General features: G+C 36.0%; 1 protein-coding gene and 2 pseudogenes across 1 annotated transcript in view; 2 read left to right on the top strand and 1 right to left on the bottom strand.

The window, feature by feature from the left end:
• Positions 1 to 24,820, top strand: part of RSPO2 (R-spondin 2) — a 155,210-nt gene that overhangs the window by 46,272 nt on the left and 84,118 nt on the right. The window lies entirely within an intron of this gene.
• On the top strand, positions 11,556 to 12,152 carry LOC105298293 (annotated as a pseudogene).
• Positions 24,091 to 24,814, bottom strand: LOC111745223 (annotated as a pseudogene).

Here is a 24,820-nt window from a genome sequence, read left to right as displayed (position 1 = left end):
CTGTCTTCATGCTCAATTCCGACCCAATATCACCAGGTTCATTCTGGTGTTCCCTCTTTCTACATCTTTAACTCTTTTCTAATAATGATAAACCTAAATTTCATCTACAATATATTTACCTATTTTTTTCAATTCTAGAATATACATAGAATACTTTTATGAATACCAATACCATCGTGAAGAACTTCCTATAAATCATTCAAAATATTGTGTTCAAAAGTTACTTGGGTTAGTTCCCTTCCCACTTCAGGTTGGTTCTGTTAGTCATTCGAAATTCAGTTAGATTGATTTGTTTGGTTCTTTTCTTCTTTTTCTATTTTGGTTTTCCTCCTCTCCATCTTTGTTTTCACTTATTTATCTTTTAAATGTGTCAAATATTACCATGATTCTGAAGGTCAGAACAAAAGAGGTGTCTGTACTTCCCATACCTATTTCTTCTATCCTGTTCACATTTCCTTATCTTTTTTACTCCATTTCACTTGCCTACTGCAGACAACTAATTTCACTAATTTCTGGTTGTGTATTTTGTTGCACATATGAGCAGACATGGATATTTTCTTTTTTTCCCCCTGATATCAAAGGATCAAAGGTAACATACATTAGATATTCTTTTGCACTTTGCTTTTTTTTTTTTTTTTTAATTCCATACCAGTTTAGAGATCTTTCTCATTCCTTTTTTATGGCTACCTTGTATCCTGCTGTGTACTTCTACCATAATTATCCTTGTATTCTCTTGTATGGGTATTTAGGTTGCTCCCAGTGTTTTGTAGGGATAAACAATGCTGCAAAAACTAAGCTTGTACAAATGTATTTTCAGATTAATATAATTTTTATCTTATCAAAGCAACTTAATTCAAGTTTTCTCTAAGTTGTCTTTGATGGAGAGAATTTTAGAGTTATATATGTATTAACTTGTTTTTCTTCCTTTGGATAAAATTGTTAAATTCTTCTACTTTTAAATACAGAAACATACCACATTGGGACTACACACCATGAAATTTCAGTAATTTAATTCATGTTTAATGTGTGGTCAAAAGAGCCCTTATGCTTCCTGGCTTTTTATTATCTTAGGTAATCTGAGTAGCTTCTAACGAGAGGTTCTAAAAGAATTTGGGTAACTGGTTTTATAGCCGTAATTGAGACACAGCTCCGCATAACTCCTTCCATCCACCACTTCCTCCTCCTCATACAGGATACAGACCTTAAAGACCACAAGCAAGGCCACATGCTTCTCCAAATTAATAGTTTTTATTATTATTATTATCATTATCAATATTTCTAAACAATGCATTTTCTAAACACTGGTTATCTAAAATCTATTATCTGTGACAAAACACAACATCCTATTAAATAGAACCATATATATTGTGGATTTACAATATAAGGCTGCTCTGCAACACCTTTTAATATCACTTTTCTGTTCAACTGTCACCACTTAAGAGGAAGCCAGTCTTAATTTTATTCGTACATCCTTTTTCTTAAGTGTTCACATTCTACTGGTTTCTTAACTTTTAATCTAAAATCAAAGCATATCATTTTAGTTCAGATGCCATGTGTTGCGTTTTATCTGATTCTCATGCACTTGAACTCGAGTTTCCTTGACAAAGACTCTGTTGTTTCTGAGTCGATTGACTTTAACCAGAAGCTGGTGCTTTCTAAGCTTCATTTTCGAATGGGCTTTGGGAGCAGTGTGGTGTGTTCCTCAGGGATGCTTAAGAACTCTGATGGTTTTCTTAATTCTGAATTTAGTTAAAGTGATATAATTTTATTTGTTGGCTGTAACCATGAAAAGGGGTTGTTTTCACTGTTTCTAAACAATAAATTATAGATAGGAATATGAATACTAGGGGAGTTTAATTTGAAAACTTGACGATTAAGTTATTTTCTTATAAGAAATCAATCTACCTCCATTTCCTCTCTCCCTCTTTCTCTCCTTTTGTTCTCATTTGAGTTATACTTGTTATACACAAATATATTCTCATTGTAGAAAAAAACCCTAAAAAGCATGTCTCCCATGTCTACTTCTATTATTCTTCTTTAGATGCAACTACTACTGTTATTTTATGTCAAATTCTGATACTTTCTCTGTGTTTGTGCTGTCACATATATAAACTCTCATACATGTTTGGGACTTGGGGGAGATGAGGGGGTGTTTTTCCTCCACAAAGGCAAAGGTGGGGACTTCAAGAATATCGCTTTTCAATTTTGTTTCTGCTGATGGAAAGGGGAGAAGGGCCTTTCCTTCCATTGTTGGAAATCTGCTTAGGCAGCTGACTGCTGCTCTGTGCTGTCTGAAGATGAGAGGGGCCCATGCGATGGAAGCTGCCTCTAGAGTCTGAATGTTTGGTTACAGGGTGATGAGATTAGGGATTATGGTTGTGAAGGACCTTTGTAGCATGGTGGGGAGGGGGCTAGCAAAAGTTTGTATTAGGGTACAGTGTGAACATGTTGTTAGCTGAAAGATGTGGTAGGATTTGTAAAGGGAATACCAGAACCCACGGAGGTTGGTATGAGTGTTACCCCTCCCAACAAGATTCCTTTTGATGATAAAGGTGATAAAATCATCACTTTTCTTTCCAGAACTCATTGGCCATGAGACCATATGGCCAACCAAGGAGAGGGGCAAAACCTCATTTTTTAAGTGGAAGGTGTGGCCCCTTTTCCTCTGCAGTACACTGGGGAGTTAATGTATCCAGCTGCCATGCTCTCCAAGCTTTGGGGGAATTAGACTTTTCCTGCTTGTGTGTGGGGAGGGGAAGAAATTCAATTTAAATTGATGTTTTAAAATAAAAAAGAATATGCCTTAAATATGCAAGAACTACTGTAATAAATTTCAACTTGCTTTCATTTATGGAATCTGCTCAGTATATCTAAGGAACTGATACCCAAGTGGAAGTTGGGGTGCAAGGTAGCAGAAAAAGGGGTAGGTTTGGGGGACAAAAGTTTATTTACATATCCCAGTGAGTTAAACTATCTCAGTAAATGGTTAGTGGTTTGTTTGGTAAAGAGATACAATTGATTTGCCTTTCAAATGTATGATCTATGAAATGTCATAAGATTATTCAAAATGATTAAGTCTAAACCTTAGAGGTTTCCCTCTTTATTATTTAATGTTGCACTAAATTTGGCATATCATGCATGCATATTTTGTTAAATTAGACTGTATCTTCCTCAAGACCAGGAGGCTTATTTTATTTTCTAACAAGTCGAGGAAATGATATGTGCATTAAAACTTGTTAATTGAACAACACTGCATTTTGGCAATTTATTTTTGCATAATAGCAAATATCTGTACTAGAAGCAAAGCACTGAAGTGAACTCTGGGCACCTCAAAACGTCTAGAAGGTGATACCCTGCCGACAAGGAGCTTATTGTCTACCAAGGGAGACATAGACAGCTGAGTAATTTCATCATAATGTGATATAGTAATAGAAGACAGTCCAGCATCTCAGAGGCATACTATAGTGGCCCTTAAGCCCTTAAAAGTGGTTTGAGTATTAGAGAAGACTTCTTGGGGGGGACCACATGTTCCCTTTTAAGTTAGGAAATTGTATATTATTTTACTTATCCTCATCTACCTATAGTCGTTAATGTTGAATGAATAAATGAATGAGTGAAATTGAACCTGATATGAGCCTTGTAGTATGAATCTAAAACTAGAAAAATAAGGGCAATGGGAGGCGAAGGTATTCTAGGGATGAATGGTGAGGAACAGAAGCAGAAACTCAAGAGTTTGGGTCTGGTGTTTTGTGTAGGGATGTTTTGGAGCTCGTGTTTTGTGTTTACATAGCTCAGAGATGAGATTGGACTTGTTTCTTTAGGTAGAGGAGGTGATAGTGGATTTTTAAACAGGGAGATGATAGAAATTTTATTTAATTTTTAAATCCCTCTGGAGGTGCAGTGAAGAAAGGATTAGATGGAGATGAGAGTTGGAAGCATGAAAGTGTGTAGGCTGGTGGAATAGCCCAAGTTCTGCAGGAAGAAACATGGTTACAGAAACTCAGAGAAGTAATTTGAATAAGGACACACTGGGAGTGGAGACTGGTAGGAGCCGGTAACTCACTGTGGTGAGGGCATGTGAGTGTGGGGTGGAGGTGAAGTTCTGATCTCCAAGATATAAGTGGAAGTCTGATCTCTGAGATATAAGTAGATACGGCTTCTGAGAAAGCTCTTGGTTTCTTATAAAAAACCGAGAGGGACCCGCCTGGCATATTCCCTTGTCCCTGCCTAGAGTACATGCAATGAATGCCTCCTAACTACCAGAGGGTCCGGGAAATCAGGATTTTAGCCGAGCATATTGCCTCCCTGAAGAGAACTGTGCAAGTCTTAGGCTGGCATGAAGTCTGTTTTCTATTTTTTCTTTAAATATGTACAATTTTTATTTGATAATTATACCTCAATAAAGCTGGAAAAAATAAGAGGGAAAATACAACACAAGCAGGATGGAAACCAAGGTCTAGCTAAAGTTTGCTCTTTTTTCTTTTTTTAAAAAGGTGCTTTTATGTTTTTTCTAATTCTCATTTTTCTTCCTGTGTGTGTGTTTTTTTAAATTTCATAATAGTTTCAGGTATACAGTACATTGGTTAGACATTTATATAGTTTATGAAGTGATCCCCTAATTACTCTGTTGCCCATCTATCTGGCCATTACAATACTATTGGCTATATTCTCTATGCTGTACTCCAGGCATCCCCAACTCCTGGATCGTGGACAGGCACTGGTCTGTGGCCTGTTAGGAACTGGGCCGCACAGCAAGAGGTGAGCGGTGGGCGAGCGAGAGAAGCTTCATATGTATTTGTAGTCGCTCCCCAATGCTAGCATCACTGCCTCAGCTCCACCTCAGATCATCAGGCCTTAGATTTTCATAGGAGCACTGGTCCCTGGTGCCACAAAGGTTGGGGACTGATGGTGTACTTATGTCCCCATGACTGTTTTGTAACTACTAATTTATATTCCTTCATCCTTTCACTTTTTTCATTCAACCCCAAACCTCCGTCCCTCTGGCAACCAGCAGATTGTCTTCTGTATCTGTGAGTCTGTTTTATAGTTTATTGCTTCTGTTCCTTAGATTCCACATATAAGTGAAATTACATGGCACATATTTCTCTCTGTCTGACCCATTCTACTCAGCACAACACCCTCTAGGTCTATCCATGTTGTTGCAAATGGTAGAATTTCACTTTTTTAAGGCTGAGTAATATTCCATTGTATATATGAAATGTAACTTCTTTATCCACTTGTCTATTGGTGGGCATGTAGGTTCCTTCCATATCTTGTTCATCCATCATATATAAGAATAAACTCAAAATTGATTAAACACTTAAATGTAAGACCTGAAACCATAAAACTTCTAGAAGAAAACAGGCAGTAAACTCTTTGATATATCATGCTATTAGTAATTTTTTTTTTTGATATATCTCCTTGAGCAAAGGAAACAAAAAACGAAAACAAATGGGATTATATAAAACTAAAAGTTTTGTACAGCAAAGGAAACCGTCAACAAAATGAAAAGACAAACTACTGAGTGGGAGAAGCTGACAAGGGGTTAATATCCAAAATTGATAAAGAACTCATACAACTCAACAAAAAATACAACTGACAAGGGGTTAATATCCAAAATTGATAAAGAACTCATACAACTCAACAAAAAACAAATCCAGTTAAAAAATGGGCAAAAGATATGACTAGGTATTTCTCCGAAGAGGAAATACAGATGGTCAATAAACATATGAAAAGACGCTCAAGATCACTAATCATCAGAGAAGTGAAAATTAAAACCACAATGAGATATCACCTCACATTTTTTGGAAAGGCTGTCATCAATAAAGCAAAAAACAGCAAGTGTTGGCGAGGATGTGGAGAAAAGAGAATCCTCATACACTGTTGGTGGGATTGCAAAATGATATAGACACTATGGAAAACAGTTTGGAGGTTTCTCAAAAAATTTTAAAAAGAACTACCTTTTGACTCAGCAATTGTACTTCTGGGTATTTATCTAACAAAAACCAAAATACTAATTTGTAAAGATCTATGCACCCCTATGTTCATGGCAGCACTATTCACAATAACCAAGATATGGAAATCTTTCTTAAAGTATGAAATTATGATATATAAAAGCCAAATTCACTAAAAGATCGTGAAGGCATGAAATTCAGAGTACAAGCACTTTTATATTCTTCATGTTTTACAGAAAAAAATCTTAACATTTGGTGATACATACATTCGTTTTTAATGCTTTATCTGGATTTTCTATCACATCTCTGCCCCCTTTTTTGTTCCCATTTAAGAATTTGAGACATTTTGGCTAAGAGGAACAAAGAGATTTAATTCTGATTGAATATGAAACTCCTTAGGCCTGGATAATGTCTGTATTTTTGCTAAGTCTGGAAAGATGTAAGTTTTAGCCAACACTGGAACAGCTTGAGAAACTATTGAAATCATACATATATTGTTTTGCCTCTGCTACAGGAGAGTTCTTCTGTGTGGCCTGGTTTTACTTGATGTGGTCCTCGTTAATCTGGTTGGCTGCTTGAGGTCTTGTGCGTTGACCTAAAGGATGTTTGAGAAATATTGGTTAATATAGTACAGTGTGAGAAGGATTTGTTACAGATGCCGTGTATCATTAATATAGGCACTTTCTTTATAAACCAAATATTTTATATAAAAATGCATAGTGATAACTTGTATTAATTAATTCCCTCATTTTCCCTATTTAAATAAGAGTCCCCTCAAAGGCTTCATCATAGAATGAGGTGAGCTGTGTGTGTCTGTCTTAAAACTCTTGCTTTCTGCCAAGATTTAAGTGAAGTCTCCTTTTAGCATGGTAAAATAGAAATATGAATTAAGGGAATAATTTTATACAAATTAAGTAAATAAAAACACTATAGCAAATAATGTTTTGTTTTTCTTTACATCAAATAAGTTTTGTTCAATTGCTGAATAAAGCAAGATACCGTAGAATGAGACCAGATTCTAAAGGCTTTTTGATACTTTTCTAATTGGTAGCAATTAAAAAAAAAATCTGGTAATTTGACTATTGTAATATTAATTGCTGACAGCCCACAAATTTTTAGCATTCAGCTGTATATTTCTCTCCCTTTGACTTGGTAAGTGCTATGTATTTGAATCTTTAGTTTGGAATTTCTTCCAATTTAATCCCATAAAATTGAAATTTTTCTAAATATAGATAAATCACTTATACTGACATTACAAGAAAATAAGCACATTCTGCTTTTTAAAATTTGGTTTTTATTAAAGTTAATAATTTAGAGTCAACTAATTCTACCAGGGTTGTTATGAAAAACTACTGTCCTTGTCCCAATGCCTCTACTGCTACCTCTCCCCTGCTTTTAACTCTTCTAGAATCTTTGAGGATTTATGATCATAACTACTTGTAGCATGCTTTTATTGCTCCTGCTCTACTTTTTAAAAATTATTTTTTAAGTGCAAGGCATTATTTATTGAATTTCCACTAAGGGAGGTAAGAATTTAGCTCACTTTCACTACTTTCCTTCCTCGCTACACATAAGCATGTCGTCTCCCCATCCTTCCAGCATAGTTATAATATAATTTTGGAAGGATGAGTAGTTGGCATTTATATTCTTATAACTATGCAAACATAGCTGAGCCACACAGTGTGTATATATATTTATTATATTTTCCTTTCCTGCATAACTTGTTTTCCCTGGAGATGGTTTTTCTTTTACAGATATACCCTTAAATCAACTCCAAACCTTCTTCAGCTTGCCTAAATCTCTTCTTGGTATATTAGAATACACTAACTAGTTTATTTTATTCTTTTCAAGAAACTTCTTTCAGATTTTCTGATATGCTGCAGTCTAGACTGACTGCTTTATAGACTGCTTCACAGATAGTGGAATTTTCCTTCACCATTATCTTGGGGATTCTTTCTGCTTCTACCTTGTGTTTAATATCTTATTACCTGGATTCCATTTCTTACTTTTTTTTTTTTTTGGTATGTTTACTCCCCTGTTTTTTGTGGAGCATATCCTTCAGTAACTTACTTTGAAAGGGTACATGATATATATTTATATATATTTGAGACTCTACATTTCAGAAAATGTCTTCATTCTGCTTCACAGATTTGGATGGTTCTGGATACTTTCAGAGATTTTCTATAGGTATCTCCCCACTTCCAGGTGTCAACTTCAGGATGGGCTCTCCTGTAACAGTCACTAAATCTAACTCTTCTTTTCCTCTGCAGTTCTTCTCCAGCATCATGTGGGTGGTGGAAGTTAGGAGCATGCTCTTCTCTAGAAGTGTATCTTTCCTTTCTCTGCATCTTCACCTTCCAAAGTTATCATAGGTGCTGATAGTTGGTATCTTATTTTTCTTTGTGGTTGTCAAAGAGGACTAGAGCTGGATAACAGTTAAAGTGGTAAAAGCATATTTTATTCAGGAACTATCGCAAAAGGAGAAAAGAGACCTAGATATATAACTGGGCCCAATTCTGAATACAGCAAGGAAAAATGAGGATTTACAGTCAAGGATGAGGGTGAGAGAGAGGGTTGGTGGATACAAAATTAGTAAAAAGGAGATATCAAAGTTAGGGTAATTCTTGCTAAACTGACTTGAAAGATTCTTGCTGAAAGCAGGTCAGGTGATCGGATATCAAGAGTGGGGATGAAGAATGTGATTAGATATTGAGGGTGATCAGAAATCAAGGATGAGGAATTCTCTCTAAACTGACTTAACAGAATCCTTGCTACCATTGGGCTATGCAGGCCCTGTCAAGGCCTAGCCTAGAATAAGGCTCAGAGGAGGCTGATTAGTTTGGTTAAGAGGAGAAGCTGTGTCATGGTTGAAGTTCTTTGACTTCAGGTGTTAGTAAAAAAATTCTCAAGTAAGACATGTAATACTTCTCATAAATGGCGTCACTTACTTTTTTGTATGACATATTATTAGGATGTGAAATAAAGAGTAGTACCACAGCCATCTAAATAACTTACTGGAGAGAATAATATATATATTTTAAAGCTAATCATGCTGTTATTAGCCATATTGAAAAATTTAATCTAAACATGTATGTATATCAGAAGAAAATGATATAACTTTATGTCTAAAAACACTTTGTCACCATATACTTGGAGAGTGTGCTTTTGTTGCTTCTACTATGGTTAACAAGTAAATTTAGGCCTAGGAATCACAGGTGTAATGTGGGGCGTTTTTCTACAAAGGAAATATATAGCAAAGTAGGCATATTAAAGGTTGATTATCAATGTAGTCTTGAGTTAATTTACTATTTTGGAAGAGTGTACAGTTTCTATTTTTGGTTGCCAATAGTAACCTCAACCAGGTAGTAGAAGGCCAAGCTAATAAGGAGAAATCTTAGGGCAAGCTCTTGAGCTTACCTGAGTGCAGAAACAGACATACGAATTTATGTTTACAATGGCGGACAAATATAAGTGTCAAGGAAAAACAGAACAAAACAAAAAACACGACAAAAAGACACAAAGAAAGTGAATTATAAGCATGGGCAGTTAAGTTTCTAGTTTGTTTAAGCTACCAGTATTGATGAGGAATTACAGGATCCCTAAGAATTTTGACTGAGGTCTTAAATCATCAGGAAATGAATTTTGAAATCAAGAAGAGCATATTGTTTTATCTTTGAATAAATTAATAGTATACCCACTCCTTGTAATAGACTAACAATCCCCCCAGGAGACATATGGTGAAATTGGAGATTATACAAGAAGCATACTAAAATGGTCAAGATAGGAGTTGCCTGCCCATGAGGCGTATAGAAAATCAATAAGAATGTAGACATGTGCTGTGGGGATATATAGCAATTTTTTTTTAATGTCATGGATGATACGAATAGTATTGATAATAACAAGATTACATTATTCCAAGATTTGGTGAGATGTGAGACTAGAAAATATCACCTTACCCAACTTGTTATAAACTTATGGAATTGAATACTATAAGAGGAAGTAGGGGTGGAAAATATAAATAACCTCAAAAATGATTTAACTAAATTTGTGGATGACAGATCCATAATAGGTTATTATAGGGAACTAGGATGTTTTGGGTATACTCCTAACCTTTGAGGTTGACATCAAAGAATAGCCATTCTTCCCACAACATGTCCCTTGGTGCCATCATCAGAATCCTGGGCAGGAAGGATCATGAGTCTGATCCAATGTGGCAAGACCCATTATACTCTGATCTGTGCCAGATTTGTGTGGGTTGTCAATTTAGAGTAAATTCCAATAAGAGGATTGTAAATTTCAATAAATGAAAACTTGAAAACCTTAACTTTTATGTTTCCTTTTTTGTTAATTCTCCTTTATGTAGTGAACTCTTAAAGTCCATTTTTCAAATTTTGGGGTGATTTCATTACCATGTAACCTGAACTTGACTATGATGGTGCTTTGGTTGTAGTGTAGTAGATGGTAGTAGTGTCCCATATCGTAGGTTGAACAGAATCAACTAATAACCCTAGGAAATTAATCTTTTACCCTTGGCATTTCTCTTGTACATGAACACACTTTTAATTTGCAGTTTAAGATTGAGAGAATAAAGTAGATTCTACTTTAATTATGAATTTTGTTTTTTCTGGTAAAAAGACATACAAAAATCCCCTTTTCATTTGATTTTAATCTATAGGAAGGCATACAGGTAATTTCACTGTTGTCAGGTACAGAGATTTCTTTTCCTTGTTACTTTTTCTTAAGGGGTTGCTACATTTAAAACTGATCTAAATGCCTTTAAGCCATGTGTAGGAATCAACTAAAGATCTTGTTTTCACGTGGATCTGGATTCCGTATGTGTGGGGTGAGGCCTGAGATTCTGTCTCCACGTGAGGCTGCAGGGCTGAGAACCACATTGTGCACAGTTCACATTTGCACACTTTGCTAATACAGCACTGTAGTTTTAAAAACCAATCTTGGTTTCAGCTTTCCCATTAAATATGTTTTTGGAAAGTTTAAGAACTAATTAAATCATTTATATGAACATGATCCAAATATATTTATTTGGATGTTGAACTCATCTAGAAGTTCCTTCTTTCCACCTATTCTGAATTCTTCCCATCTCTCTTCCATTTCCATTTTGTATTGAAAAACAGGGACGAAATAACAGAAATGTTTCTCGATTCTGTTAAATTTAAACATACATATGCACATGCACACACTCTTTCAGTTCTGTGTATTTTGCCTAATTGCTGGCAATAAAACAGTAAAGGGATTTAAGGCTTATGAATGTTCTACTTGGAGGAAATTGTAATTAAGGTTATTAAGGCCTTCGGGTTCCTGTGTATATTTTAAGATAATTAGGATTTTATGTGCTTTTTAAAGAGACAGCAACTTTTCCCTGCCCAATTATTTCCTCTACAGGGATGAGCATGTGCATTTACTGCATATGGTTCAAACGGCACATCTACTTTGTTCTTACAGGTAAACCACTGATGTCAGGGATTTTTCCCCCCTCAATTTCATATGTGAAACTCTGATAAAGTAAAAACTAAAAGATGGAGACAAATGGTCCATTGTAGTTTGGTACCGAAATTATTTTTAAAACCGCATTAGCTTTCCTTTCGCCGCTGGGGTCGCAGCCATGAGTATGCTCAGGCTGCAGAAGAGGCTTGCCTCCGGTGTCTGCGCTGCGGCAAAAAGAAGGTCTGGTTGGACTCCAGCGAAACCGATGAAATCGCCAATGCCAACTCTGGTCAGCAGATTTGGAAGCCGATCACAGATGGGGTGATCATCGGGAAGCCTGTGACTGTCCATTCCTGAGTACGATGCCGGGAAAACACCTTGGCCTGCGGAAAGGGCAGGCATATGGGCATAGGTAAGCAAAAGGGCACTGTCAGTGCTCGAATGCCTGAGATGAGGAGGATGAGAATTCTTTACCGACTGCGCAGAAGATAACATGAGTCTAAGATTGACAGCCACAAGTATCACAGTCTGTGCCTGAAAGTTAAGGGTAACGTGTTCAAAAACAAGTGCATTCTCATAGAACGCATCCACAAGCTGAAGGCAGACAGGGCTCGCAAGAAACTTGTGGCTGACTAAGCTGCGCCCTGCAGGTCTCAGACCCAGGAAGCACGCAAGTGCCCTGAAGAGCGGCTCTGGGCCAAGCGAGAGGAAGTCGTCAGTACTCTGTCCAAGGGAGAAGAGACCAAGAAATAGAGCACCACCCCTCCTACCTGTGCATAGTGGCCTTGGCGATTATATAGATCAGTCATTCAATAAAATAGCCTTCATCTGTCTTAAAAAAAAAAAAAAAAGGAAATCAAATTATTATTTAATTTCTTTAAAACATTTTAAGGCAGAATAATTGTTATTTACCTTTTATTTCTAAAATAGCTTTGTTTTCTATTTAAAAAGTAACGTGGGTTTATTGAAGACATTTATGAAGTGCCGAATAGTATAGATACCAACTCATTCTTCCTCCTTGCATTAGCCACTGTTAACATTTTTGCGTCTGTTTCTTTAAAGATATTTTACTTGTGTGTGTGTAGAAGGTGGAAATTTCCTAAGACATAAATCCAGCACAGCAACAAAGTCACTTTATTTTCTAAACTTGAATTTAGTGTCTATCTCGAGGCCTTATTCCTCTTGGTAGTGGAAAATTAATCCTGGTAAATTCATGTACTCCGTCAATTAAGTGTTTTTCCATTTTCACCCCCAGACGAGCCCTGCCCTTCCCTCCTCCTCCTCCACGCTTCTCAGCGAGATTCGCATCAAGCCTTTCAGGGGAAGGAAAGCAGCAGAGGGCCTTTGTCAAACTGACGCCACTTTCCACTGCTACGCGCTGTTATTGCTGATCTTCGCTCGCCCGGGTCTAGCCCTGCTCGTCACATCCCTCGCGGTGGCATGAACCCAGGGGGCTCCGTTCATCTGGCCGTGCTCTGCGTCTTCCTTCCATCCCGACTGCAGGCCATCGTTGTTCTGTGGGCTCAGCCTCTTCTGAGCTCTTCTCGGGATGCGAGAAGATTTTGGATGGTCTCGTAGACTGCGCTGGGATTGAGAGGACTTCTTAGGCCCCCCTTTCTCTGACATGCCTTACCCCCAGGTGTCTGCGCCTGCCACTGAGTTGGAGGGGTACACACTGTTATTCCCACTCTCTCAGGTTTTACAAATATCTTTTGGTCTGACTCCTGAATTTGACAGGAAAGGAATATTCTTTTCTTCCACCATTCCCCTAAGATTAGAGCACAGATCCCTTTGGAGAGATGCATTCAACCTAAACTGAGTGTTCTCTTCTTCCCAATTCATGGGGTCTTTGTCTTGTCCAAGCAGATGATTGACAGATTACATAGTCCTCCATGCTTATTTAGAACAGTTTGCTCTGTCTTTTGTGTGTCTGATTTCTGATATTCAGAACACAATAAGGTTAAAGGGAGAGTTTTTGTTTCTTTCAAGAGTTTTAAAATCCCATTTGGAAACCACAAATTTGAACATTTACACTTCTTTGAGAAACTTTCCCCTGAACTGGTGAATTCAAAGCTATGGGCTAAAAATGCATTTATTTAAAAAAACTTTATTTTTTAAATTACAGTTGACATACAATATTAGTTTTAAGTGTACCATGTAGTGATTAGAGTAATCACCCCAATAAATCTAGTACCCATCTGATGCCATACATAATTATTACAATATTATTGGCTATATTCTCTATGCTGTACTTTACAACACCATGACTATTTTGTAACCACCAATTTGTACTTCTTACTCTCTTCCCTTCCCCTTTTTTACCCATTCCCCAACACTCCTCCCATCTGGCAACCATCAAAATGTTCTCTGAGTCTATTTCTGTTGTTCTTTTTTTTTTTAATATTCTACACGTAAGTGAAGTCATACAGCATTTGTCTTTCTCTGACTTATTTCACTTAGCATAATACCATCCATGTTGTTAAGATGGCCACATGGTGTTTTAAATTTCTTTAGATAAATACCCAGAAGTGGAATTGCTGGGTGTTGTCTCTTGTTACAGCCTTTGTTTTAAAGTCTATTTTGTCTGGTATAAATATTGCCACCCCAGATTTTTTTTGGTTTTCATTTTCATGAAATATCTTTTTCCATCCCTTTACTTTCAGTCTGTGTGTCTTTCGATCTGAAGTGGGTTTCTTGTAGGCAGCATATGTAAGGGTCTTGTTTTCTTATTCATTCAGCCACCCTATATATTTTGATTGAAGCATTTAATTCATTGACATTTAAGGTACTTGTTGATAGATATATAGTTACTGTCATTTTATTCTTTTTTTTCTTCTTCCTAAATAAGTCCCTTTAACATTTTTGTAGTACTGGTTTGGTGGTGATAAACTCCTTTAGCTTTTTCTTGTCTGGGGTAAAAATGAATTTAAAAGAGAAAATTAGTTAAACTCTATTATACTATTACACATGATATGTATTTGTTTTTAAACAGAGCACTATATTGTTTTTATAATCTGCCTTTCTTCCAACATTGTTTCTTATGTAAAGAGCCTTCTTTACATACTATACTAACTTCTTTACTATGTAACTTCTTTACATAGTATACTTCTATACTAACATTGCTTTGTATAATAAATGACCTTTAAAGTCAATATTTTAGATCTAACATAAATTATTCAATATTCTATTGATAGACATTTTTGGCTGTTTACTATCTTCTCATTATTAAATGAGTGCTGTGATGTAAATTGTACATTTTTATGTCTTTGTCCAATTCTTTCTGCTGCATTCCTAAAAGTGACATTACTTAGTCAACAGAAAAGGGCAATATTGCTAAATTATACTCTAGTATTTTTACTAATTTATATTTCCATTAGCAATATATGAGATGCCCACTTCCTAAATGCTTACCAATAGTTTTTAATTATCAATCTCCTAAACCTTAATATATGGTGAGGTTGACTCATTTTAATTTGCATCTTTTGGTCACCAGACTTTAAAATGGGCAAACCATTTGCGAGTGGTTTTTGTATTATATACACACAAATTTGGGTACTTTTAAAAATGTTTAGGATGTGATTCCATAGTATAGCGGTTAGCACTTTCACCTCATGGTGTTAGGATGATGCTGATTTGATGTGAATTAAATTATCATTAATGATGGCAAAATAAAGAGGTTAATTATGTAGCTATAGTCATTCAAATACAGATTGTAGAATATTCTACAAGACAGCTGTCCTGGACTCTAAAATAATCTCAATGTCTATGTTGACAAAAAAAAAAAATAGGGGGAGGTATTCTCAATTAAAAGGACTAAAGAAACAAACCAAATGTAATGCACAGTCCTTGACTGGTTTGTGCATAGATGGAATAGAACATTTTGGGATAGCTTAGGAACTATGAATGTAGGGAGAATATTAGTATTCTCTGATGTTAAGTTTCTGAGATCTGACATGTAGGACAATGTCCATGTTCTAAGAAGGTGCCTGCCTCAGAATTTAACGTGAAGTATTATACTGTCTGCAGTTTACTTTCAGATAGTTTACCAAAAATGTATGTATGTGTATTTCCATCTTTCTATCTACAGATCTATGTGGATATATAGATATTGGTACATAAACAGAGAAAGCAGAGAAAATTATCATTTTTAAAAAAAATCAGGCTAATTATTATATAACATTCTTCTATTCTAATTTAGAAACATTGGCTGTGAACCCAAACCTGTTTCCTTCTAAAATTTTAAAAAACATACATTTTTAAAGTCTTAGGTTATACTTCTAGGGTCACAGTTTCTGTATTCTACTTTTAAAAACCTCTTGGTAACATCATAATTTTTGTGTTCTCAACATATTCTTCCTATATCCAAGTTAAGTATTGAGTCTGGAAGATAAACTGTCAATAAGCTAGGCCAAGAGTTACCAGACATACTCAACTTTTGGTCATTGTATTTCCCAACACTGTGCATACATCAGTGCACGTACTACTCCCTCTCCTTGGGATAGTCTCTAAATGGCAAATTCTTGCTTTCTCTTCAAGACCCAACTCATATTACCACCTTTTCTTCAATCTTCCAGAATAATTTAGATCTTTTTCATCTCTACTCCAAACACTTAGTAACATGCACATAAAATACAATTTCAAAACCACAGCACCTTAAAGGGTTCTCACTGAACAAATCTAAGATAAGTTACATGTTAAATACAGTAACAGATTATAGTCCACTGAATAAAATCCATGATTCCCTACTAATACAAACAAACAAGCAGACAAATGAGGGAGAAGAGAAAGCTCTTCCTAACACTACGATGCCTTCTAATACATGGAGAAGGAATGGAATTAGAAAATCGCCTTTGATAACCATCAGAATAATAGTTGATTTAGATAAGAATCATCAATAGATGCCAAAATGAGTGCGTGGAAGTTTGATGAAGAACAAGATACTTATACAGTCTTACTGTACCTCATCAAAAATTTCTTATTATAGAGAAAAATGGTGACTTTACAATGTAGAAACCTGGCAGACACCATCCTAACCAAGAGATCAAAGTTAACATCACCAATAATGTAATCAAATTCATGTGCCACTTGATGTGCCCAAGAAAAGGACAAAACACCACACATTGACCCCAAAATGCATGACCAGACATGAGGGAACATTAGACAAACCCAAATGGATGTTCTGTAAATAACTGACTTGTTCTTTTCCAAAATGTCAAGCTCATGAAAAAGGAACTCTTCCAGATTAAAGGAGATTAAAGAGACAGGACAACTTAACACAATGCATAATCTTGGATGGGATTCTAGTCTAGGGGGAAAAAAACCAGATATAAAGGATGTTGGAATAATTGAATACGGACTGTGGATTAGAAAATAGTATTGTATCAACATGGCTGATATAAGACAATGCCCTTGTTTTTGGGGAAAAAACAGTGAACACTGACAAAAATGAAAGAGCATAATGTCTGTAGCTTACACTCGAATGATTGAGAAAAATAGTATAGGCATGCATTTGTATACACATCTATGTCTGTATATACATAATACATACAGTTTTGCCACTTTTTTAAAAGGACCAAACACTATTTAGTGTTCCATTAATGTGTATGTATGTAGTTTGCTTTTGGCTTCTAAGGCTTGGAGGGAGTGGAGAATGATGGTCAGTGAGCAGTGGCGAATTGCTCTCCAAATCAGTCAGAGCAAAGGTTTCTCTTCTTTGTGTCAGTCTGTCAGTCCATACCTCCCCACTTTATGCATCTTGAAAGTCTAGTTTTGATCATTTGAATAGCTTACTCAGCCTTTCTAATTATATAGGTATGCTTGCTGTGTTACTTCAAAAGCCTCTTGGCAAGGATGGGGTCTGTCTTCAAAGACAGTGAGGAGAGTGGCCCATTTGCAGGAAATTGCATGGTTTGGGGGTGATTGTTTTCTTTGAACTTGTCAAGTGGAGATCCCTGTTTAAAAAGCGCTGGCCTTTTGCTGTATGTCCAAACAGTTAAAAGACTTTCCATTTATAATCTGAAGACTTTAACTTCTGCCAGAAGAAACCTGTAACTCAGTTTCCCCCATTATCCTTTTTTGTGTATCAGCTGTTTTATTCTGAATTGTTTTTGTGGATGACATCTTAATTTTGTTGGTTTATGAGACTTAATACCTCCCTAGTTATGTTAGGAAAGAATTAGTATATTACTCTTAGTGACTAATGATCAAAAGTAACTTCAATTATTTTGCTGAAGCTACAAACAGAACAAAGGGGCAGTGAGAAAATTGCAAGGGTCCAGCGTAATTTGAAAGAAAGTTATCACAGTTTTAATCATGGTATAGTGCATTTTTGTCTCTATAACTCTTAATAGAGAAATGGAAAGCATGGCTTTTGAAATCAGAGGTTGGAGCTGGATTCAGATTTGTCACTAACAAACTGTATGACCTCGGAAAGATTTCTTAAACTCTTTGTTTATTCACTTTGATAAACAGAAATTATGAGTAATAAGCATTACTTTCAAAAAGTATGAAAGCGTGTAGCCTGCCATTTGGCACGTAGCATGTTCACAAAGTTCATTTTCTTTTCTTCTTTCCCCTACCTTGACTTTTCTCTGTTTCATTTCTCCTTGTTCTGAGTAGACAGAACATTCTGAGAATAAGAATGGTAAAGCAGCTAGATTTCAAACTGGGTCTACGGTACGAATTGCTGTGAAGTTAGCAAATAAGCAAAGCACGTTAAGACAAACTGTTTATAAATGTTAAATGCAGGGAATTGATTTAAAAAGTTGTTGAGAAATAAATCCTGTGTAGCCCTGGAGATTTAGTAGCGGATCATTCTGATTTTTGTTAATGTATGTGGTATTTTACCAACAGTGACCCGCGATGCATATACTGGAGCTTTCACTTTTTTTTTTGCATCATAGTGTATTCCTGAATAACTAATTGTTGCATGATAATATTGTCAGCCCTGAGGCTTTGTCAGTGTGTTTTTCATTAAAGCAACTTAAAAGTTTTTTATTATCTTTGAAGAAACCTTTCTCTAGGACAGTGTAGCTAACAGCGTTCATTCTCAATTTTAAAACACAGTGGTCTGACCCATGGAAGTTTCCACATTAAAACACATGGAGTCTTTAATCTGGCTAGTTATGACACAGATATTTCTTGAGGGCTGTGTTTATGACACCACATAAGCCATCCAGTTTGCTTTCCATTTATTGTTTTAAAATTAAAATAGTGGAATAAACAGGAGTTGGCAAACTAATTTCTATTCTAGGAAGCAGGTGGTATATGAGGGATAGTCAAATAACTTGTACACAATGGGAATGCATGTTGAATAGACTCCATCCTACCCCTTCTCTACTTAAAAAAAAAAAAAAACCAAAAAACATAATTTAATCTTTGGCTAGGCAGGAGGGGGAGATTGTTTTTCTATAGGCAGTTAGATAGGTCAGACAGTATGGCACTTACATTACAGTATTTAGGAAGTATGCAAAACTATTTTGAAATAGTGTTAGTATATGAGGTATTTAAAAGCACTTTATGGAATAAAAATTTAGCTCTGTTTGAGAGCCTTTTTTGTTGTTTTGGATTCAAATAATTGGATTATCTTCTTGTGTGTGCATGGAACCATGTGAAAGTGGTGGTTTCACAATCTTCCTGAATGTACATATTTAGATCTGCTCCTGTTGCAGTCACCATTAGCACCAACAGTCTGTCAGCATTTCCATGGGTTTTTTTTTAACTATGCTGTGAAAACCCAAGCCAACACTGGGCGTGAGTAATCTCTACGACACAGCAGTTTCTTGCTACGGCTTATAGGGGCACATGCATCTAACTATAAGCTTACTGTTTTCTTGGCATTAGAATAGTTTTAGGGAGTAAATTTTTTCTCTCTCACGGATTCAAACAGGTGGCTTATTTTATACAACATAAGATATGATTCATCCCTTGTTTCAAAACATCATATATCTTTGGGAAAATTAGCAGTCTTAAACCAATCTCATATTTTTTTTCTGATTTCATCAACGAATCGGCGTTATTGGTGGTAGACATTGTACAAGCTGAAGAGCTTTTGATTCTGGTGGCATATTTTGCCCACTTTTATAGCTTAATTTTATGATGAGTGTGTTCTGATCCTTAAATGTATACCCCCATTACCTGTCATAATTAACATCTAGTGTAGAGATACACATTAAGATTTTTGTGTCAAAGAGTTTATAGGAGAGGGGAAAGGAATAATTCTTATAGGGCTTGGCTTCCAAAGTGAGTGTTAATTAGGGGAACCACTTCATCATGTCATCATTTAGGGAATTATATATGCTAAACCGAGGGCTCTTGATTTTAATTTTTCATCAGGGTCTATACATAGCTTTTTTTTGTGTGTGTGTGTGTATGTGTGTCTTTTTACTTGACTTTGGGTATTAATGGCTCTTTTGAAAGTATGTTCCTGGAGAATTTCTAAATCCCACTTAATTTATTTCAATTCTTATGTTTCTACTTGAGCTTCTCTCTCTAGCATAGGCTGGGGTATGACTGACCCTTGATCAGTGCATAAAACTAGCATGTCAAAGTGCTAATTTTAGCATTCCTTGAGCTTCTCTCTGTGGTGTTGAGTCCTGAGGGTCAGGACCTGATGGATGCTGATAAAAAGGCATTTTGACTGATGTGCATTCATTCAGAAGCTCTAAGGGGACATCTGTAGCTCCTATCACCAGATGTGCAACCCACATCTGCTTCAGTTGCTTGCGTTTTGGACAAAATATTTTGAAGGGATACTGTTTTGTCTCAAGGTAAAATGTGTTGAACTAAAGTTATTTTTTTCTCTGACGACTGGTTGTTTGCTTTGGTACATACCTTCAATCTCCTCCAGTTTTGCAGAGTGTCTTGAATGTTAATGATGTCACGACATGTTAAATAAGAAGGAGAAGGTGTTTATCATGTTCTAGGCAGGTCTATTGTGCCCTCAAACAGACCCATTTAAGACTCCTCCATTCACATTTATTTTGCAACGTATCTTGGTTTATCATCTTTCTGCGACCTACAGTTATTGAGTATTTTGGGCTTCCTTGTGACGTCTTAGTAAGTGACACTTGAAGCCCACATGCCATGCCTCATAGAGGCGTTCTGCTTCCCCGTGCTGTGTAAAAATATATCCTATCAAATGAACAACACTATGGCCATAATTAATTGTGATTGTAAACATACTTCTGAGGTGCCAATCTATGAGGATTAGGGCTCAAATGATGCTGGCACTGGAGAGTAATTAGAAGCCTAGAATTACAATAATTTTCTCTGTTTTGTTTTTTAAGTTATAAGTACTTCATGTGTAAAAAAAATAAATCTGTGGCTCTATTAACTTTCTTCCTAGGAGATTTTAAAATCTCCTAGTAGCTTTATTTGAATTTTCGTACAGTGCAATACATACTTTTGTAGGAGAAGCAAAATCACCCGATTAAAGATCTTTCTAATCCTGATGTCATTAAGAATATTCATCTCTAGAGATGATTTCCATATTTTGGGGGCTTATTAATTTTTAGAAATATTATTTTCCCAAGGAGTACTTCTAGATAAGGATATATCCAATCTTTCATTCCTAATTAATGTATTTTAGGCAGGTGAAATGATATTAATTATCAAATAATATTTTCAGGCAGCCAATTAATATGGATTTCTCAAAGCCAGTATTTTGAGTAGTTTTGTAAGCCTTTTATCTAAAAATATTATCTCTTGAAGAACTCATGATAAAAGATAAAAAAAGATTAAGGAAATATGGTTTAATTATAGAGGTTCTAAAATTTTGAATTTTTTAGTGCAAGTTTTCCCTTTATTATTATGCTCAAAATTTTTTTCTAGATTAAATTAATGTTAATTTAGCCCTCTAAAACTTTAATGGACATATGGAAATGTATCACTGTCTAAGCTTTCTTAACATTGTTAATTTTAACATTTATTTTTGTCAAGGGCATGATGATTATAATGGTGAACATCTAGAACATTAAAATTTGTTGTCTTTGTATCAAAGATCAGATTACATGTTTTATGGTATTATTTTCTATAAATACTTAAAATTTAATGTAAAACTAAGCAAAGTATCCTAAGATAGCTATTTCTCATTTAAGTCAAATCTTGTGTGGCTCCTAATCCATGATCTTGATTGCTTAGTTGAGTTTGATCTTGGTAGTACACATGATTACAGGATTGTTTTTTATCCCAGTGGTGCCAAGCTCTAGTGGGAGGATCTATGCCCAACTTGATTTGCATAGGATCCGGTTTTGGTGCTGGAGATAGGGTTTTTGTTTTTAAATATGTGTCTTGACTGAACAAATGAACAAACAAACAAAATGAACAGACACAGATACAGAGAACAATCTGATAGTTGCCAGAGGGTTGAGCGGTGGGTGGAATGTGCAAAAAGATGGAGAAAATTATGAGGTACAAACTTATAACATAAGTAAGTCACAGGAATGTAACGTACAGCATAGGGAATATAGTCAAGATCGCAATGACTTTGCACAGTGACAGATGGTTACTAGACTTCTTGTGGTGATCACTTTGTAAGGTATATAAATGTCAAATCACATGAGTATACCTGATACAACATTGTATGTCAACTCTAATTAAAAAGAGCTTTATATTCCAGAATAGAAAAAAAAAAATTATGTTGAATTTGAGGTTGAGTAGAGACAAATATTAGCAATTTTATGATAAGCTTGATCAATGAAGTTAATAGTAATTATTCATTTAAAAATCTATTAAACTTGTAACATTATTTAACAAGTAAATATAGAATGAGGCTGAGGTACCAACAGCCGATTGTTCAGTCCCATTGTTTTCAAAATTAGAAGTTTGTACCTTTGTCAGGAATGGATGCTTTCACCTAAAAGGAATTTAGATTTCTTCTTGCTTGGCAAAGGCTAACTCCAGAAACAGGGGAGCACTTTAAAAAAAGTGTTAGGAGTGTATTAGAAACAGATGGGCATTCAACACCTACACAAAATGCTCTATGGGATAAAACGTGAATAACTGAATTTGATTTAACAAAGGATCAAACTTAAAATACTAGGATTCATTAAAAAAAAAAGTCCATTGTAATTTAAGAGGAATACAAATCAAATAATTAGACTCAAAAGTAACTACTTATACTGTTTTTCTCTCTCGATATACTTGTTAGTGACATAGGTATTGTTACCTGGTTTCTGCCTCATGATTTTTGTTTTCTATAGCCACATATTTCTTTCCCTGTCAAGGAGATATGCGTGGATTTGTGTTAATACCACTAGCACCTTTTCGAGGAGTTTTCTTGTTTTATGTGATATATTTCATCTTTAGAATTTTGGGTGGGTCTAGTTTTAGAAGAGTGTTTTGGTTGGAATGAGGACGCTCTGGATCTCAGCAGGCTTTAGGGTAGGAAAAGTTGAAGCTTACAGAGAGAGCAAATAAACATGGTCATCGGAGCTGGGAATTAAGATCTGTTTATTCACCTGCACACTTGAATTAAATCTCACAGCAATAGGCAAAGCCATTTGACTTATTAAGATCCTGACAAAATAAATTAGTCATGTTTAAATGTCTGTGTTTACCAGACTTTAGATACAGAGATTGGTGTCCTTACCCCATAACGGATGGAGTTTTTGTTAAACTGTTAAGCTACTGATTTATAACATAGAGGCTACAAGGATAGTAGACACTGGGCAGTGGTTAATTAAACTGAAAAGTCTATTTGAGGTTTGGGGCACAAAGCTTCAAACTGCAAAAGTTGTGTGTGCTCGTGTCCTTCAGCTTGAGGAATATTCTTAATGACTAAAGAAGTTTGGGGGGAAGGAAGAGAGAGCACTTAGGTTGGGTGTGGCTCACATCATTTTTGTTTAAGAGAATTCCTCATGTGTAGGGTTATAAAGATATCTAAGATATGGACTCAGGTAAGTATTGCCTAACTCATTTTCATTAAGTCAGTCAAGGTTCAAGTAAATAAAGCAATGCTTTCAATGATTTTAAGAATACTTTTTAAAAAAATGTAGATAACAATTTGTTGACTGTGAAATCTTTGTGGTTAAGATGAAAGTTGGCATCTGATACATAAAAACAAAACAAAAAGCCTTTAATTTATGCTGATTCTCTTACTTTTGTAATTCTTTTTTTCTTCATGTTTTTTACTACGGAGTGTGATTTATAGTGATAAAGAGCTCTTGGTTTAACTTTTGAACTGAAAGTGAGTATAGCTTCAGCTTTAGTTTGTGATGACTGTGGTAAAGAGAGCCTTCTGCTATTTGCGTAAATCTTTCAAATTCTCTTTTTACTTATGAAGCTAAGTTTGGGGTTTGGGTTACCTTGATATTGCCTTTTCAAATCTGTAGTTAAATCGAAAAGCAGAAGGCAGTCAGCAAACTACTCTCAGACATGTTGCAAAGGGCTCTGCAGAGTGGGGCTACGTCTGATGCAGCTCTAGCAGCAGCCCTTGCCCTTGCCTTAGTCTCCTGGATGTTCCTATTTAAGGGATTTCTCTTTCACAAAAGTCATAAAATACTCCAAATATCATGCGTAGGGTCTTTGTGCTTAAGGTGGGTTCCATTCTTAGACAACCCTGAAAATTAAAATGAGTTGGGCTTTCTTCCCCAGTCGCCACCTCCTCTCATTCAGCTTTCAGCACCCTATCTGCCCTCTCCCCAATTTTTTTTGATGTCTTATCTTATTTATTTGTTACTCTTACAAAATCTCATTTTTGCCTGGACTCAGAGGTAGAAGCTCTCAGAGAGGACAGTCTACGTCTCTTGGCCATCTGTTCCTGGCTTTGCTCTTTGACCTCCTTCATTCTCTTGGCCAAAAGTTTAGCATATTCTGTGGCCTCTTCCTTATTTTTCTTAGTCTGCTGTTTCTTCAAAGCAATCTTCTAACGTTTATGTTGCAAGACGCATGGAGTGACAAGACGCTGAACCTCAGGTGCTTTGGTCCTAGATTTCTTACCTTTTTTGTTTAGGGGCTTTTTCACAATGTTGACGGATGTCATCTTCTTTATAGAGATCGATACGTTTGCAGATTCTACTGGCTCTTTTGGTCCCCAGGTGACGAGGCACAGTAGTATCAGTGAGACCAGGAATGCCTTTCTCTCCTTTTTTCACAATGACCAAGTTGAGAACACTCAGATTGGCATCCATGATTCAACCCCAGACAGACCTGTGCTCTCTTTCCCGAGGCCTCTGTGATCTGTAACAGGAATGCCCCTTACTCAGTAGCAGGTGGACCTGGCTGGGGGTCAAGATACTCTGCTTCATGGGGAAACCTAGTTTGTTGTTCCCACCACTGATTCAAACCACATAACTCTTCCATTCTTCACCCAGAGCATCAGCAGCGGCTTCTGTGGCCATACGCTTCTCATAAATGGTCCGAAGTTTTTGTTCATCATCCACTTTGTTGAGCTTCTGGCAGCCGGTGGTTGGGAAAGAGAT

Source organism: Pteropus vampyrus, unplaced genomic scaffold (assembly GCF_000151845.1).
Source record: "Pteropus vampyrus isolate Shadow unplaced genomic scaffold, Pvam_2.0 Scaffold149, whole genome shotgun sequence".
NCBI lineage: Eukaryota > Metazoa > Chordata > Mammalia > Chiroptera > Pteropodidae > Pteropus > Pteropus vampyrus.
Note: the sequence above shows the minus strand (reverse complement) of the source record. Positions and strands in the feature narration are given on the sequence as shown.